Source organism: Oncorhynchus tshawytscha, linkage group LG30 (assembly GCF_018296145.1).
Source record: "Oncorhynchus tshawytscha isolate Ot180627B linkage group LG30, Otsh_v2.0, whole genome shotgun sequence".
NCBI classification, from domain to species: domain Eukaryota; kingdom Metazoa; phylum Chordata; class Actinopteri; order Salmoniformes; family Salmonidae; genus Oncorhynchus; species Oncorhynchus tshawytscha.
In genome coordinates, this window is record NC_056458.1 from 38,373,367 (window position 1) to 38,389,041 (window position 15,675).

Below are 15,675 nucleotides of genomic sequence, written 5' to 3' on the forward strand. Positions count from 1 at the left end.
AAAACCAATTCTTTCTTTGGCCGCCTCTCCTTCCAGTTCTCTGCTGCCAATGACTGGAACAAACTACAAAAATCTCTGAAACTGGAAACACTGATCTCCCTCACTAGCTTTAAGCACCAGCTGTCAGAGCAGCTCACAGATTACTGCACCTGTACATAGCCCACCTATAATTTAGCCCAAACAACTACCTCTTTTCCCTACTGTATTTATTTATTTAGCTCCTTTGCACCCCATTATTTTTATTTCTACTTTGCACATTCTTCCACTGCAAATCTACTATTCCAGTGTTTTACTTGCTATATTGTATTTACTTTGCCACCATGGCCAATTTACTGCCTTACCTCCCTTATCCTACCTCGTTTGCACACATTGCATATAGACTTTCTCCTGTATTATTGACTGTATGTTTGTTTATTCCATGTGTAACACTGTTGTTGTTTTTGTATGTGTCGAACTGCTTTGCTTTATCTTGGCCAGGTCGCAGTTGTAAATGAGAACTTGTTCTCAACTAGCCTACCTGGTTAAATAAAGGTGAAATAAAATAAATAAATGGAAAAGGGGGGCTAGTATTTGACAGCACCCACCACACTACAGTACAGCTGCAGGCTCTCCACCAGCCAGCCCTAAAAGAGAGGGTGGTAGTTGGCAGCACCCACCACACTACAGTACAGCTGCCATCTCTCCACCAGCCAGCCCTAAAAGAGGGGTGGTATTTGGCTGCAAAACACAAATCTTAACGTTGTCATGGAAACCCAGGAAAATGTTCTCATTACGTAACCTAGCTAATTCGCAGAGACCTTGCCAAGTTTTTGAAATGTATTTAGGACTGAAGAGAACAGCAAAGTTATGACAGCAACATGGAGCCTCAGGTTTTTGGCATCCCAAGAACTCCAAGTCATAATCTAAGTTATGAACAACCTGTCGGGTTTCTCTATATTCTAAGAAATAACAAAACGTTACGGATCATTTCTTCCTCTATTCCCAAGCCTGGAAGTCAACTTGTAGGAGAAACAAAGTGTGGTTCATCTCCAACAAAGTAGTTGTTTTAAAGGGCATACAGTGTTGAGCTCACTATGATGAGGCTGTAGCCTCTCTGCTGCCAGCTCAGCCCAGAGTCAATGTTTGAGGCTGGGCTTACACACACACACACACACACACACACACCACTGACAAAGGCAAACTGCAGGTTCTGTGAGGCTGTGGCCTACATGCTTTCACTTGTCTCAGTCCACAGGGTGCCTGCAAAGCCTAGCTAGGTGTCAAAGGCAACACAACAGGCAAGCAGTGTTTTATCACATACTGACTCTGCTGTGCAACAATGAGTCATGCACAGTAACATTTTCCAAATAGCAGTGTATTGGCTGGCGGATATTAAATACACTGAACTGGACAGTTAAAGGCTGTGATATTATAAAGGATGGCACATTGGCTCAAAGATAGAGAAAAAGCCCTCAACCACATACCCCGGGTTGAATACATTTGCATCATGGGAAATCAGAAGGCATGTTGGCTGAACATGGCTCCCATGATGGTGACTACAGAGTCACTTATCACCTCGGCAGCATTATCATGTCTGTAGCCCCGGGGGAATAGCATCTTATCAGGGGGACAGCCTTTGGTGTACTGAGAAACAGATTGAACTTGAGTGCTTCTGTAGCCTGCTCCTTACCCTTTTGTTTCCAGTCCCACACAAAACATTCCCTGAGCAGGACTGATAGAAGTTCAACCACTAAGAACAGGGTTTTTTTCCACCATTGCACTGAGATTTTATTTTGCAATTTTAGCTCACATTTCCTACAGTTCTATACATTTTGCCATGCAGCTGAGAGAAAACGTTACAGGTTTAACGCTTATTTCCTGAAATTCAACATATTCTGCAATGGAACGGAGATCATTTAGCTGTTTGAAAAGCTAGTTTCCCACAATTCTATGCATTTGACCATGGATAATGCTGTGTTCTTTTGCTCAAACATAATAACAAAATGAATATTGCTAAATTCATTGTTTTGGGAATTTTCAATTCTCCATATCTAGTTTTATTTTGATGGTTGTTATCTCTCAGATTATATTCTTTAAAAATAGGTCAATTATCTTTTCCACACACACACACATTTATAATTTCAGACGCTCTATGTGGCCCATAGCAACAGGTTGAGCGCATAGGGCTCCGGAGCGCCCCAGCGGTTTAAGGCACTGCATCTCAGTGCAAGAGGCGTCACTACAGTCCCTGGTTTGAATCCAGGCTGAATCACATCCGGCAGTGATTGGGAGTCCCGTAGGGCTGCGCACAATTGGCCCAGTGTCGTCCGGGTTTGTCCGGGGTAGGCAGTCATTGTAAATAAGAACTTAACAGACTTGCCTAGTTGAAAAAAGGTTCAAAAAAATTAAACTCAATGGAATGCACTTGACCCCTCCCTGCTGCTGCCATCCAGCAGCCCTTCAACTAGACAAGGAGGGGGTGGAGGTGATTACAATGAGCTCCAGTGTGACAGGAGCCCAGTGGAGGCCTGAAACAGACCTGAACTCACACAGCATGTGCAGAGCCTCTGAGCCAGGAGAGACGAAGCATGCCGCTGGCTGCTGTTAGTGTGTGCTGCTGTTGTCTGATAAGAACAGGATGAAATGGTAACAATCATTGGGCAATAAATGAGTGTAAGTAGTCCTTGACTCTGTGTCAAAGGGCAGGGGGCCAGATATGTGTGTGGACTTTCACAATACATCTGAACATCCTGTAGTTGGGTTTAGGGTTGGGCAATTGAGCATAGACAGTCCGATGAGGAACAGGATGTTTCACCGTAGTGAGTTTGCTTCTATCTATCCTGTGATGTATAACCTGTCTATAGTCTTCAGAATTGGCTAAAGATGACTATTTGCCTCATAAAATAGTAAATAAATATATTGGTTTGTTGGATCTCTCAAAGCTGTGATTGAGAATAGCCTATGCTATAGACCTTCATTCTTGTTCATTTTTACAGCAGCAACTTTAGGACACCATCTTAGGCTAGAATATTTGGGAAATAAGCTACTGTTCATAACTTTACCTCATCTTAAAACTTTTATGGTTAGGCCTAGTGGAAGGATAGGTTATTATTGGCCATTTGGTTTTCAACCTTGCATTTTCCCACCGTATGGATCATTTTAAGCTTAAACTTAATTAAAAACTTGGCATTAAAATGTTTCTATAGGCTATTGATATTGTTTGTCTTCTCATTATTAGTCCCATGGCTACCTTATGTTTTTACCTATATTATTGCCGCCACATTAACATATTTAAGATCTTTGAGAACTAACAACCACCTAAATAAAAACTAGACATCCCTTTTGGGAATTTTTGAGTCACTCAGATTGCATATGCTATGTTCTTATGCTATGGCAAAATAGGTAGAATTGCAGAAAACTATATTTAACCTCTAACAGTCTGTTGGGGGAGGGTTCATTTAGCTATTTGATCTAGAATTTCAGGACCCTTTAGGTATCAACATTTTTTTTTATGTATTTGAAAAAATATTGAATTTGTCCTTTACTACTATAGCCCATATAAAACACAATGAATAACACATTCATAAATGGCAACAACAAAAAATAAATCCTAAGAAATAGGGTTTTGACGCGTCTGTCCTACATCTAGGGGACATCAGAAAGCTCTGGAAATATTTTTGTTTTTGGGCACTAAACTAACTCTGTACTTCAAATGTGTTTGTATTGGTTACCTTCAGACGAGTACCCCTTGTGGGGGTTGCAGAGAAAAACGGAGAACACCATTGTGTTCGTGAAAGTCTCCCCACAAGTAGGGCAAACCGTTCGAACGCTACAGATGTTTGTGAAAAGACCGATTTTCTCTCATGGACCTCCCCATGGGAACATGTGTAGAATTGCAGGAAATTGCAGAAAGAGAGCCACAAAAATGTTAGGAATATAGCCATTTATTTTAAAACAGCTAAGATTGTTAAGGAATGTCCCAGTGTTAATTTTGACAGATAGGCCTACCTTTTAGTCTTAGTCACAATTTAGTAAACTCCTCCTGTGTTAGTTTTAGCTATTATCAATTGATCAAAACGTGACAATTTTAGTCACAGCCATTTTCTTCACAGATTATTTAGTATAAAAAAATGTACCGACTATATTTATGCTACATCTAACTTCCATCATGTGTAAATTCAGAAGGCCTAGTTGGACAAGGCCTACTTTCACCTTGTATAGCTTACTTAGCAACATAGATATTGTGGCAGATTGTAACCAATGCCAGCCATAATTAACCATATAGGCTATAAAGTCTTGGCTACAGGTTAAACAATTTACAGCACTGATTTTCTCCCCATCATAACTGTCAAGGGGGTAAATAATAGTGCTTTCCTTGAAAGAAAGAAAAGTATTACTGTATTCCTAATATTCAACAAATAACATTTGTTTTTTCTCAGGAAAAAAACTACGGCAACTCCCATTTGCAGACCACCGCGCAAGAGCAGCAACACATATGATTAAATAACAGCGCACATGGGAAAATTGAGCTTTGATTTAAGCAAAGCAAAAATAGGTAAACATTGAGAGAGTAAAAGAGAGTAAACATTGTTACTACTTGAGGTTATTTACAAGTCAAGTGTCCTGGCTTCGAATCAGTGACTGAAGTGACCGCCTGGAAGCTGTGTGGGAGAGCCGGGCAGATCAGATCAGGCAGCGCAACTGAAAGACGCCAATGAGAGGATTGCATGAAATATTCTGCATGAATGCGTAGGATTGGACAACACGGATAAAAAGGAGCTTCATGTCAAATCAAAATGTCCATTAGTCTTAGTTGGAATTCTCGTCACATTTCTGTCGACTAAAATGAAAAGTAATTTGTAATAGTTATTGTTTTTTTCCCCCGTGGCATCTCGTCTCGTTATCGTCCTGGTTTTAGTCGGGAAAAATAGGTAGACGACGAGTATTTTTCTTATTGTTGACTAATTAAGCTTAAGCCTTAGGCCCATGCATCGACAGAGAGAAACAATATGTTTTAACTGGACATTTTGAGTTGCTATATTGAAATTATCTGCCGTCTGGACTACATTCAAATCAAATTGTCTGTCACATGCGCGGAATACAACAAATGTAGACTTTACCATGAAATGCTTACTTACAAGCCCTTAACCAACAGTGCAGTTCAAGAAGAAGAAAACATTTACCAAGTAGACTAAGTAAAAAGTAATAATAAAAAGTAAAACAGTAAGAATAACGAGGCTATATACAGGGGATACCGGTACAGAGTCAGTGTGCGGGAGGCAAAGTGACTATGCATAGGTAACAAACAAACGGCGAGTAGCAGCAGTGTACATGGGGGGGGTCAACATAAATTGTCCGGTGGCGATTTTTATGAATTGTTCAGCAGTCTAATGGCTTGGGGGTAGAAGCTGTTGAGGAGCCTTTTGGTCCTAGACTTGGTGCTCCGGTACCGCTCGCTGTGCGGTAGCAGAGAAAACAGTCTATAACTTGGGTGACTGGAGTCTGACCAATTTGTTTTCTCTGCCTTCCTTTGACACCGCCTATTATATAGGTCCTGGATGGCAGGAAGCTTGGCCCCAGTGACGTACTGGGCCGTCTGCACTACAGAGGGTAGTGCAAACGGCCCAGTACATCACTGGGACCAAGCCTTCTCTTGCGTTCTGTATATAACATTTATTGAAATAGGCTATAGCAAATACAAATACATAAATGACTGGGAATGTCACGTGTGCTGCCCTGCTGTGCGTTGCGAGACTACATTATTTACTTCACAGCAGCAGTCAAGTTCAAATAGTCATGTGACAGAATGGTTTCGCCTATGTCGTCACCATCGACGGTGTCTGTCAATCATCCCGATAGACGATGCTACGGTAATATCACCTAAACGTTGTAAAATTAGACTAGGTGAGCTAGCAAAATCATTCCAGTTCACTTTAAACTTGACATTGCATTCAACTTGAGGCACACCTTAAAAACATAAGCCAAAGATACATTGCCAACAACACACAGAGAACAATTCTCTACAGGTCTCCTACATGTGTGGAACGGTGTGCTGATGCCAGACAATCCATAGCTAAAATTCGATTCCCACACCTGTAAAGGGCCAACCACATTTAAACAAGTCATCCAATTTAAGCGGCGGCCTCAAGCTGACAGGCATGGGGAGAGGAGGAGAGAGCCGGACATTAAAAACAAATCTCCTTACATGTCTTCTCACCTCCTGAACCTCTTCCTAACCCCTCCACCTTGTTGCCCACTTGGTCACCCGCTGCTCTGAGGCTGAACACTTAAAAATCACAATGAGTGAACAGCCTGAGGGGTGGGCACTTCAGGGAACCAGCTCAGATTCCTGGCATGCCGGAGGTGTGCATGCCGCATTCTTGTTGCAGGCGTCAGGGCTTCAAACAGTCAGTTCAGGTCCTGCTTCATTCTTTCATGTTAGTGCTCTGAGGAACCGCCAGTAATCCCAGTAGAGGCAATGTTTGGAATCTGGCACATTCTGTGAGCGTGTCAAGTTGAGGTCTTTTATCCGCGTGTTTTGAAGCAATGCCTCTAAAAATATTTATCTGTGTTCTGCCGGTATTAGTGTCTGAAAATGGGCTTCAAGAGATGACAAAATAATGTGTGGGTGAGGCCATAGCCTTGCAATTAAACAAAGCCTCCATAGCAGTGTTTAGAGAGGACCAGATCAAAGTGAGGGAAAATGTAAGACTCACTGCAATAAGGTATTTTGTTATACTGGGTGACTCCACTTTTCCATAGTACAATAAACAGGGGGGTCTCCACATTGGTCTTAAGCCAGTACCATTTTGTCAATGACAGTATATGGAATTATACTCTAAACATGTCACCTTAAAAAAGTGACAATATTTTATCTTGGGGAAAATAAAGGCAGCATGGCTCATCAGGTCAGGAAACGGTGATTGTTATGCCGAATTGCATGAGCAGTGTCCTACTCCAAATTGGCCAGATTATATTACGAGTTTATACATTTTACCAGGGAACGCAATGCAAAAAAGAGAATGACCATCGTCCAATCTAGACTAATCTGTCCAAAGACACTCAAAGAAACAGCACATTTTCCTGGTCACTCTCTATTGTTGAGTGGAATGTTATTGTGTTAAATTACATCGCAATGGGTTCTAAGCAGGATGTTTGTAACCTAGCTAGATATTTGAGCTAGCTTGAAAGAGTAGGAGGGGTTACAAGGCCCGCTTTTCGTTATATATATATAAATAATAAATAAAAAATCTCACCCAGAGGAGAGTTAAACTGACGCAGACAGGGATTCCAGACCAGTTTAGCAAGGTAATAAATACACTTTAATAAGACTACCATGGCGACAGTTTTAACCCAAGAGTTTGTAGTCTACTTCCGGGACTCCCTATAGAGAGATAAGAACAATAAGGGGCAAACATTAAAATATAATGTCACTCTTTAACCAGTTAAATGCAATCTACATATTCCTCAAAAGTAATTATCATGAAATAAGGCCATAAACAATAACTAGTAATGCTGCGTACTCAAAGGTTTATACAGTGGGGAGAACAAGTATTTGATAACCTGCCAAATCAGCAGTGTTTCCTACTTACAAAGCATGTAGAGGTCTGTAATTTTTATCATAGGTACACTTCAACCGTGAGACGGAATCTAAAACAAAAATACAGAAAAATCACATTGTATGATTTTTAAGTAATGCCCTTCCTTTAAAATATAATTTATTTTCAGGATGTGTTCTTTTCAGGAATTCTACAAAAATTACCATTGCTCTACCACAGCGAAACGTTGACCTTTGTGACTAGTGTAGCCTTCCTACATCAGAGTGGCATGCAGCGTCTGCTTTCACTATCAGTAAAGTGGCTCTGAGGGAATATGCCTCTTCATGCCCAGAGTCCTGCATGGAATGCTGCTTTACACTCAGGCCAGGCAGCCTGATTCATCCCGCTCCTGCCTAAAGCTTTTCATACTGCACCCGCCCACACCCGATGGCTTTCTGTCCGACTCACACAAGAACTGGTCCTGAACCCAACCGCAGTCCCGCAATGTTATTTTAGACGTATGTGACGACGCAGCTCCCAGTAATTTTGCGCCCTAAAAGCAATATCCAAATGCTCCAAAATAACCTAAGAAATAGGTCATATTACCAGAGATTCTCACATGGACCATTATATTAGGCTTTCAGTATTACTGGGCTATATCAGCCATTAGGCTAGACATAGCTTGAAGAGATTTGGGGACTTGCACTTTCTCTTGAGCAATGTTTTACACCCTACCTTTTACGATTGGGACGATTTTCAGACAGAATATGGGTGATCAATATTTATTTCTCGGTAATGTTCTAAACCATAGCCTAATCAAATTAAGGAAGTATATATATTTTTTAAATAACTGCCTACTCTATTTAATTGAGACCATATATAGAGTACCAGTCAAAGTTGACACGCCTACTCACTTTCTTTTTTTTACTATTCTACAATGTAGAAAATAGTGAAGACATACAACTATGAAATAACACCTATAGCATCATGTAGTAAATAAAAAAGTGTTTTAGATTCTTCAAAGTAGCAATCCCTTTGCCTTGATGACAGCTTTGCACACTCTTGGCAGTTTTTCAAGCAGCTTCACCTAAATTCATTTCCAACAGTCTTGAAGGAGTTCCCACATATGCTGTGCACTTGTTAGCTGCTTTTCCTTCACTCTGCAGTTCAACTCATCCCAAGCCATCTCAGTTGAGGTGGGGTGATTGTGGAGGCCAGGTCATCTGATGCAGCACTCCATAATTATCCTTCTTGGTCAAACAGCTCTTCCACAGTCTGGAGGTGTGTTGGGTCATTGTCCTGTTGAAAAACAAATGATAGTCCCACTAAGCGCAAACCAGATGGGACGGCGTATCGCTGCAGAATGCTGTGGTAGCCATACTGGTTAAGTGTGCCTTGAATTCTAAATAAATCACAGACAATGGCACCAGCAAAGCACCCCCACACCATAACACTTCCTCCTCCATACTTCACGGTGGGAACCACATGTGGAGATCATCCGTTCACCCACTCCGCATCTCACAAAGACATGGTGGTTGGAACCAAAAATCACACATTTGGAATCAACAGACTAACAGACAGATTTCCACCAGTCTAATGTCCATTGATTGGGTTTCTTCGCCCAAGCAAGTCTCTTATTATTGGTGTCCTTTAGTAGTGGTTTCTTTGCAGCAATTCGACCATGAAGGCCTGATTCACACAGTCTCCTCTAAACAGTTGATGTGTCCGTTACTTGAACTATGTGAAGCATTCCTTTATTTGTGAGGCTGAAAAACTCTAAATGAACTTATTCTCTGCAGCAGAGGTAACTCTGGGTCTTCCTTTCCTGTGGTGGTCCTCAAAGGAGCCAGTTCCATCATAGCGCTTGATGGTTTTTGCGACTGTACTTGAAGAAACTTTCCTGTTTTTTTTAATGTTCCGTATTGACTGACCTTCATGTCTTAAAGTAATGATGGACTGTCGTTTCTCTTTGCTTATTTGAGCTGTTCTTGCCATAATATGGACTTGGTATTTTACCAAATAGGACTATCTTCTGTATACCACGCCTACCTTGTCACAACACAACTGGTTGGCTCAAACGCATTAAGTAGGAAATAAATTCCACAAATGAACTTAAGGCACACCTGTTAATTGAAATGCATCCAGGTGACTACCTCATGAAGCTGGTTGAGAGAATGCCAAGAGTGTGCAAAGCTGTCATCAAGGCAAAGGGTGGCTACTTTGAAGAATCTCAAATATATTTAGGATTTGTTTAACACTTTTTTGGTTACTACATGATTCCATGTGTTATTTCATAGTTTTGATGTCTTCGGCGCACTTTATCTTGCACGCCCAACTAGGAGAGGTAGCCTACTGAAGATGAAGCAGCGAATTCTGGGTGTGTGAATAATGTGACAATGAAGTGCTTCTAATGCAACAGGTAGGCTAACGCATAACAAAGTACCCGCAGCATGAAAAATGCTGACTGCGCCGCAATGATCTCTGTCGGGACCCGCAGGTGAATGTAGCCCTCTACTTCACACCACACAGCCAGTACAGGCTTGAAATATTAGCTTGTCTTGTACCAATACACATAAGCTTTAGAAGCAGCAGCAGCTGATCGACCAGAGAGTTTGAAGTCTTTGAGATCCTGTGGATGAGACGTAGTGGTCTAGTTTATTTGGAACCTATAGGCTATAACTTTTGAACCTGCAGCCAGCTGCATAGGTCTACCACTGCACAATCAGTGACTTGACTCACTGGCTTCAATTTCAAGCGCATTCTCCTCTTCTAAACGGACCCGCTAATTAGTTTGCTTGATCTGAACCATGGGGATTTTATTAGCCTACAAGGAGTGCCTTCAGGATCCCAGGTCACAAGCAGCCCGTGTTAACTCAGAGTCCCTCCAGAGACCGTACAAGAACATATACAGGCCTCGACATTAACTCTTGTCCGCTTGCTCAGGGCAAGTAAAACAAACGGTTTGAGCAAAGTGTCTTCCAGATGTGATGTTTTGCTCACTGTCCTCCCAATATCTGCACAGCGTATTGGGGTATAATTATTGTAGGCCTGCATTGACAGGCACGAGCAGTCTTTCAAATCATGCAGTCAGTCACAAGATGCATTTGAGATCAAAGCGAGCAGCATTTGCACATTTGTTAATAAATGCTAGCGAGATATTTGCCCAGTTACAGCTCATTTTTGGACAGCAATGAAAATCATACAAAAGTCATGGTGTGTGCAACACCTGAGTGTGCCAGTGGTCTGTTGCCAGAGGCGAGCGAGCGAACGATTAGCACAGTAGGGAAAATAATGATGTTCTGTTGTTTAACTAGATAGCCAATTCAAAACTGTGTAGTTTGGCTGGTTAACTATTAGCATGCATTAATGTAATGTCTGATGTCCTAAAAAAAACATCCACCTGCACTCGTATAAAACCGAAAATGGCCAACACAGTTGATACGGGTGCACAGTTGATGAAACCAATGCTGCATACTGTTGTAAAACTCTCTCTCTCAAACTCTCAAAATTGGCTAGTATTCTCCTATATTCAATACTGGTCATGTAATTCTGACAAAGTCACAAAATATTATTTGAATAGCCTTATTGACAAGTAACTCCGATGGTGTCAAGATCTTCCCTGAACACTGAAGATTCTAACCTTACAAATACAGTGCATTCGGAAAGTATTCAGACCCCTTGACCTTTTTCACATTTTGTTAAATATTTTTTGTTCCACTCAATCTACACACAATACCCCATAATGACAAAGCAAAAACAGATTTTTTGAAAATGTTGCTAACATATAAAAAATAAACTGAAATAACATTTACATAAATACTGTATTCAGATTCTTTACTCTGTACTTTGTTGAAGCACCTTTGACAGCGATTACAGCCTCAAGTCTTAGGTATGACGCTACAAGCTTGGCACACCTGTATTTGGGGAGTTTCTCCCATTATTTTCTGCAGATTCTCTCAAGTACTGACAGGTTGGATGGGGAGCGTCGCTGCACAGCTATTTTCAGATCTCTCCAAAGTAGAGGTCGACCGATACCGATTTTTTTTTTTTTTTTTATATCGGCAGATTTTATATACGTAATGACAATTACAACAATACTGAATTAATAATGAACACTTATTTTAACATAATATAACACATAAAATAAATTTTAAAAAGTGCCAAACAAAGAATGAAACCTGTTCAATTTGGTTTAAATAATGCAAAAACAAAGTGTTGAAAAGGAAAGTAAAAGTGCAATATGTGCCATGTAAGAAAGCTAACGTTTAAGTTCCTTGCTCAAAATATAAGAACATATGAAAGCTGGTGGTTCCTTTTAACAGGAGTCTTCAATATTCCCAGGTAAGAAGTTTTAGGTTTGGTGTTATTATAGGACTATTTCTCTCTCTACCATTTGTATTTCATATACCTACTATTGGATGTTGGACTATTGGATGTTCAAATAGGCACTTCTGTATTGCCAGCCTAATCTCAGGAGCGCTGTTTATGACTTCTAGCCGATGAATCAAGTATTGCTAAGAGCTGCTGGCAAACGCAGTAAAGTGCTGTTTCAATGAATGCTCACGAGCATGCTGCTGCCTACCACCACTCAGTCAGACTGCTCTATCAAATATCAAGTCATAGACTTAATTATAATATAATAAACACAGAAATATGAGCCTATGGTCAAATCCAGAAACTATCATAAAACATTTATTCTTTCAGTGAAATACGGAACCGTTCCGTATTTTATCTAACGGGTGGAAACCCTAAGTCTAAATATTGCTGTTAACATTGAAGGTTGTGCAATGTATGTCATAATTATGTAACATTCTGGCAAATTAATTACAGTCTTTGTTCAGAAGAAATGGTCTTCACACAGTTCGCAACGAGCCAGGTGGCCCAAACTCCTGCATATACCCTGACTCTGCTTGCACTGAACGCAAGAGAAGAGAAACAACTTCCCTAGTTAATATTGCCTGCTAACATGCCTTTATTTTAACTAAATATGCAGGTTTAAAATATATATACTTCTGTGTATTGATTTTAAGGAAGGCATTGATGGTTATGGTTAGGCACATTTGTGCGACGATTGTGTTTTTTTCACGAATGTTCTTTTGTTAAATCATCACCCGTTTGGCGAAGTTGAAGTAGGCTGTGATTCGATGATAAAGTAACAGGCACCGCTTTGATTATATGCAACGCAGGACAAGCTAGTTAACCTAGTAATATCATCAACCATATGTACATAATCACTAGTTATGTGAAGATTGGTTGTTTTTCATGAGATAAGTTTAATGCTAGCTAGCAACTTACCTTGGCTCCTTTTGATGCTGCACTCGCGTAACAGGTGGTCAGCTTGCCATGCAGCCTCCTCGTGGATTGCAATGTAATCGGCCATAATCGGTGTCCAAAAAGGCAGATTACCGATCGTTATAAAAACTTAAATCGGCATGGCTGATTTCAATCGGTCGACCTCTACTCCAGAGATGTTCGGTCTAGTTCAAATCTGGGCTCTGGCTGGGCCACTCGAGGACATTGAGACTTGTCTCGAAGCCACTCCTGCGTTGTCTTGGCTGTGTGCTTAGGGTTGTTGTCCTGTTGGAAGGTGAACCTTTAATAAATCCAACGTATGCACCAAACAGAACGCACTGCAACAGACTCTTCAACGCAATGGTTCAAGGCAAACGCATCGTTCCATTGGAAATGAATGTACTTCTGGTGTACCAAATGCAATTACACTGTCAGTGTGATCGAGGTGTATGAGTATTTGTTGACAAGATGAGTGGTATTTTGCAAATCAATGACATCAGAGATAACGTATAAGACTATCATTAGGCTACTCTTGTCATTCAGTTGGTTAAGCTAACAGTCCAAGTCCTGGATATGAGCCTAGTTTTGTGAAGTAGGTGTATGTTCCAAACTCACACCTTCTGCGCTCTCATTCTCACAAGCAACTGTGACCTATATGTTCCACCTCAACTAGTCAATGGATGAGTGAAATACGTCACACCAAAGCCATCAACTTCACATTGCGAAAGAGAGGCCTCTGTTTTATTGCTGAAAAATTATGGGTTAGTACTGTTAAATATGCAGTCAGATTTTTTTTTTCTCCCATATGAATTGTCACAGTAAGTTGTCTCAGATGTCAAAGCCTCATTCCTAAGCAGCTTTAGCCAGAACCATACAATGAGACACACCCCTTAGCAATGCTGCTGACAAATTGCTGCACCTATTATGGTGAAGGAAAAAATGTCATCCTAAAATGAACAAATAACTAATTAAATTGGTGCACAGACATGATAAACCTGGTTATAACAGTCTTTTTTCTACAACAGAATCACACATCTGTGTTTTTCTGTGTGGTAGAATCCAGAGACCTTACCATATAAGAAAGGTTTAGCCTCTCATGGTGGCATTAAAAAAATGTGCCCAATAGGACTCCCTACCCTTAGGCATGGATGGACCACACAATCTCCTGAACAACAACACATGGTTATTCAACTACAGGGCAACCAGAAGGAGAAACTGTTCTTATCTTTTATAACATTTTTATTTTCTTCTAATCTGTTTTTGGGGAACCCAGGGAGATCCAGCTCAAACAGAGACGCTTCCATTTCCCAGAGTAAAACGTGCACCACACTCATGTCTAGAAAATAAAACAGTGTGATATGAGCTCCATCATCTGGTGCCTGTTGCTAGGAGAACTTTGAAAAGATGGTTTGGTCTGCTATAAAAATGTCTGATATCCATGCTAAACTCAATAGCAGCATAGTAAATCATGCACTTCTACTGGCACAGCGGATAGAGGGGGATGATTAACTGGAAACTCAGGACATCATGTGTCCCCCAAATGGCACCCTATTTCCTACATAGCGCATTATGTATGGGACAGGGGTACCATTTGACCAGGGGCCATAGAGCATTATGTAGGGGAAAGGACACCATTTGACCAGGGGCCATAGAGCCTTATGTAAGGGAAAGGGCACCATTTGGGACACCGCCCATACATGCAGCATAAATATCACACACAAAGCCCAACATTTGACAACCAAGCATGCAATGCCTCTCTCGGCCTACAAGGTAACCAGTACAAAAAGCAACACATTTTCATTCATATCCCTAACATACCCTCAATACTACTTTTTTAACCACTGTTTGTTTATGTTTGAGGACCAAAACATGATTGTTAGAGTTGTCACTTTGTATTATGTACTCACTTTCTGAAAAAGTGCAGAGTACTTGGGGCTCCCGAGTGGTGCAGTGGTCTAAGCCACTTAATCTCAGCGCTAGAGAAGTCACTACAGACACCCTGGTGAGATTCCAGGCTGTATCACAACCGGCCGTGGTTGCGAGTCCCATAGGGCGGCCCACAATTGTCCCAACGTCGTCTGGGTTTGGCTGGTGTAGGCCGTCATTGTAAATAAGAATTTGTTCTTAACGGACTTGCAAAGTTAAATAAAAGGTGAAATACTTTCTAGTCATTGATAGATCAGTGAAAATAAAATAGGCTTTTGAACTTGGCTGTGGGAGGTATTTAACCGATTGTAAAATGCTTGCAATTCAAAATGTTCTGCAACTAAACACAGACTCCTTAGGGAGATAGTATAGGAAAAGCAGTGCCAACACAGCTGGGACTCCACAGTTAATGGGCTGCGGTTTGGATTCACAAAGAACAGTGACTAAAACTGCACTCTCACAAATCCCCTAACAGTAATCAAACTGACAGTCACAGAGGGATTCTATTGAAAATATTCGACCGGAGCCTGGCCCTATAATATATAATAGGACAACAATTGCATAATAATTTAATATTTCAAGATGCAGCTTTTCAGAAAACTAAGGGAGACCATAACGTTAATGAACGATCTTCGTGACGTCATTTAAATATAATCGACAACTCACTCACGTAGTAACGTTAGTTAGCATGTTCGCTCTCATGTTTTGGATAGCCAACTAGCTTAGTAACTTCAGTACACACACACAACACAAATAAAATAATAGCTAGATGGTTCATTCTTATTTTCCTGGTAACAAAACCAACTCAGTGACTGGCTGGGTGAATGGTTAAAACACTGCTCCTCGTCAACTCGTGCGTTAGCATGCTAGCTAGCTAAATTACTCCAGCTAGCGAAGGGCAGTAAGCTACTTTAGCTTTCTGACTTGAGAAATTCAAACC

The 15,675-nt window shown here is 40.9% G+C and overlaps 1 protein-coding gene across 6 annotated transcripts in view; it reads right to left on the reverse strand.

Annotated features, from left to right (window-relative positions):
• Window positions 1-15,675, reverse strand: part of LOC112228329 (rap guanine nucleotide exchange factor 6) — a 163,469-nt gene that overhangs the window by 146,881 nt on the left and 913 nt on the right. The window contains exon 1 of one of the 6 annotated variants that reach the window (XM_042309539.1): window positions 6,185-6,470. The exons of the other annotated variants lie outside the window; for them this stretch is intronic. The gene's annotated coding sequence lies outside the window, so the exon portion shown is untranslated. Of the gene's footprint in view, window positions 1-6,184; window positions 6,471-15,675 lie in introns of those variants that run through there. 6 annotated transcript variants of the gene reach the window in all.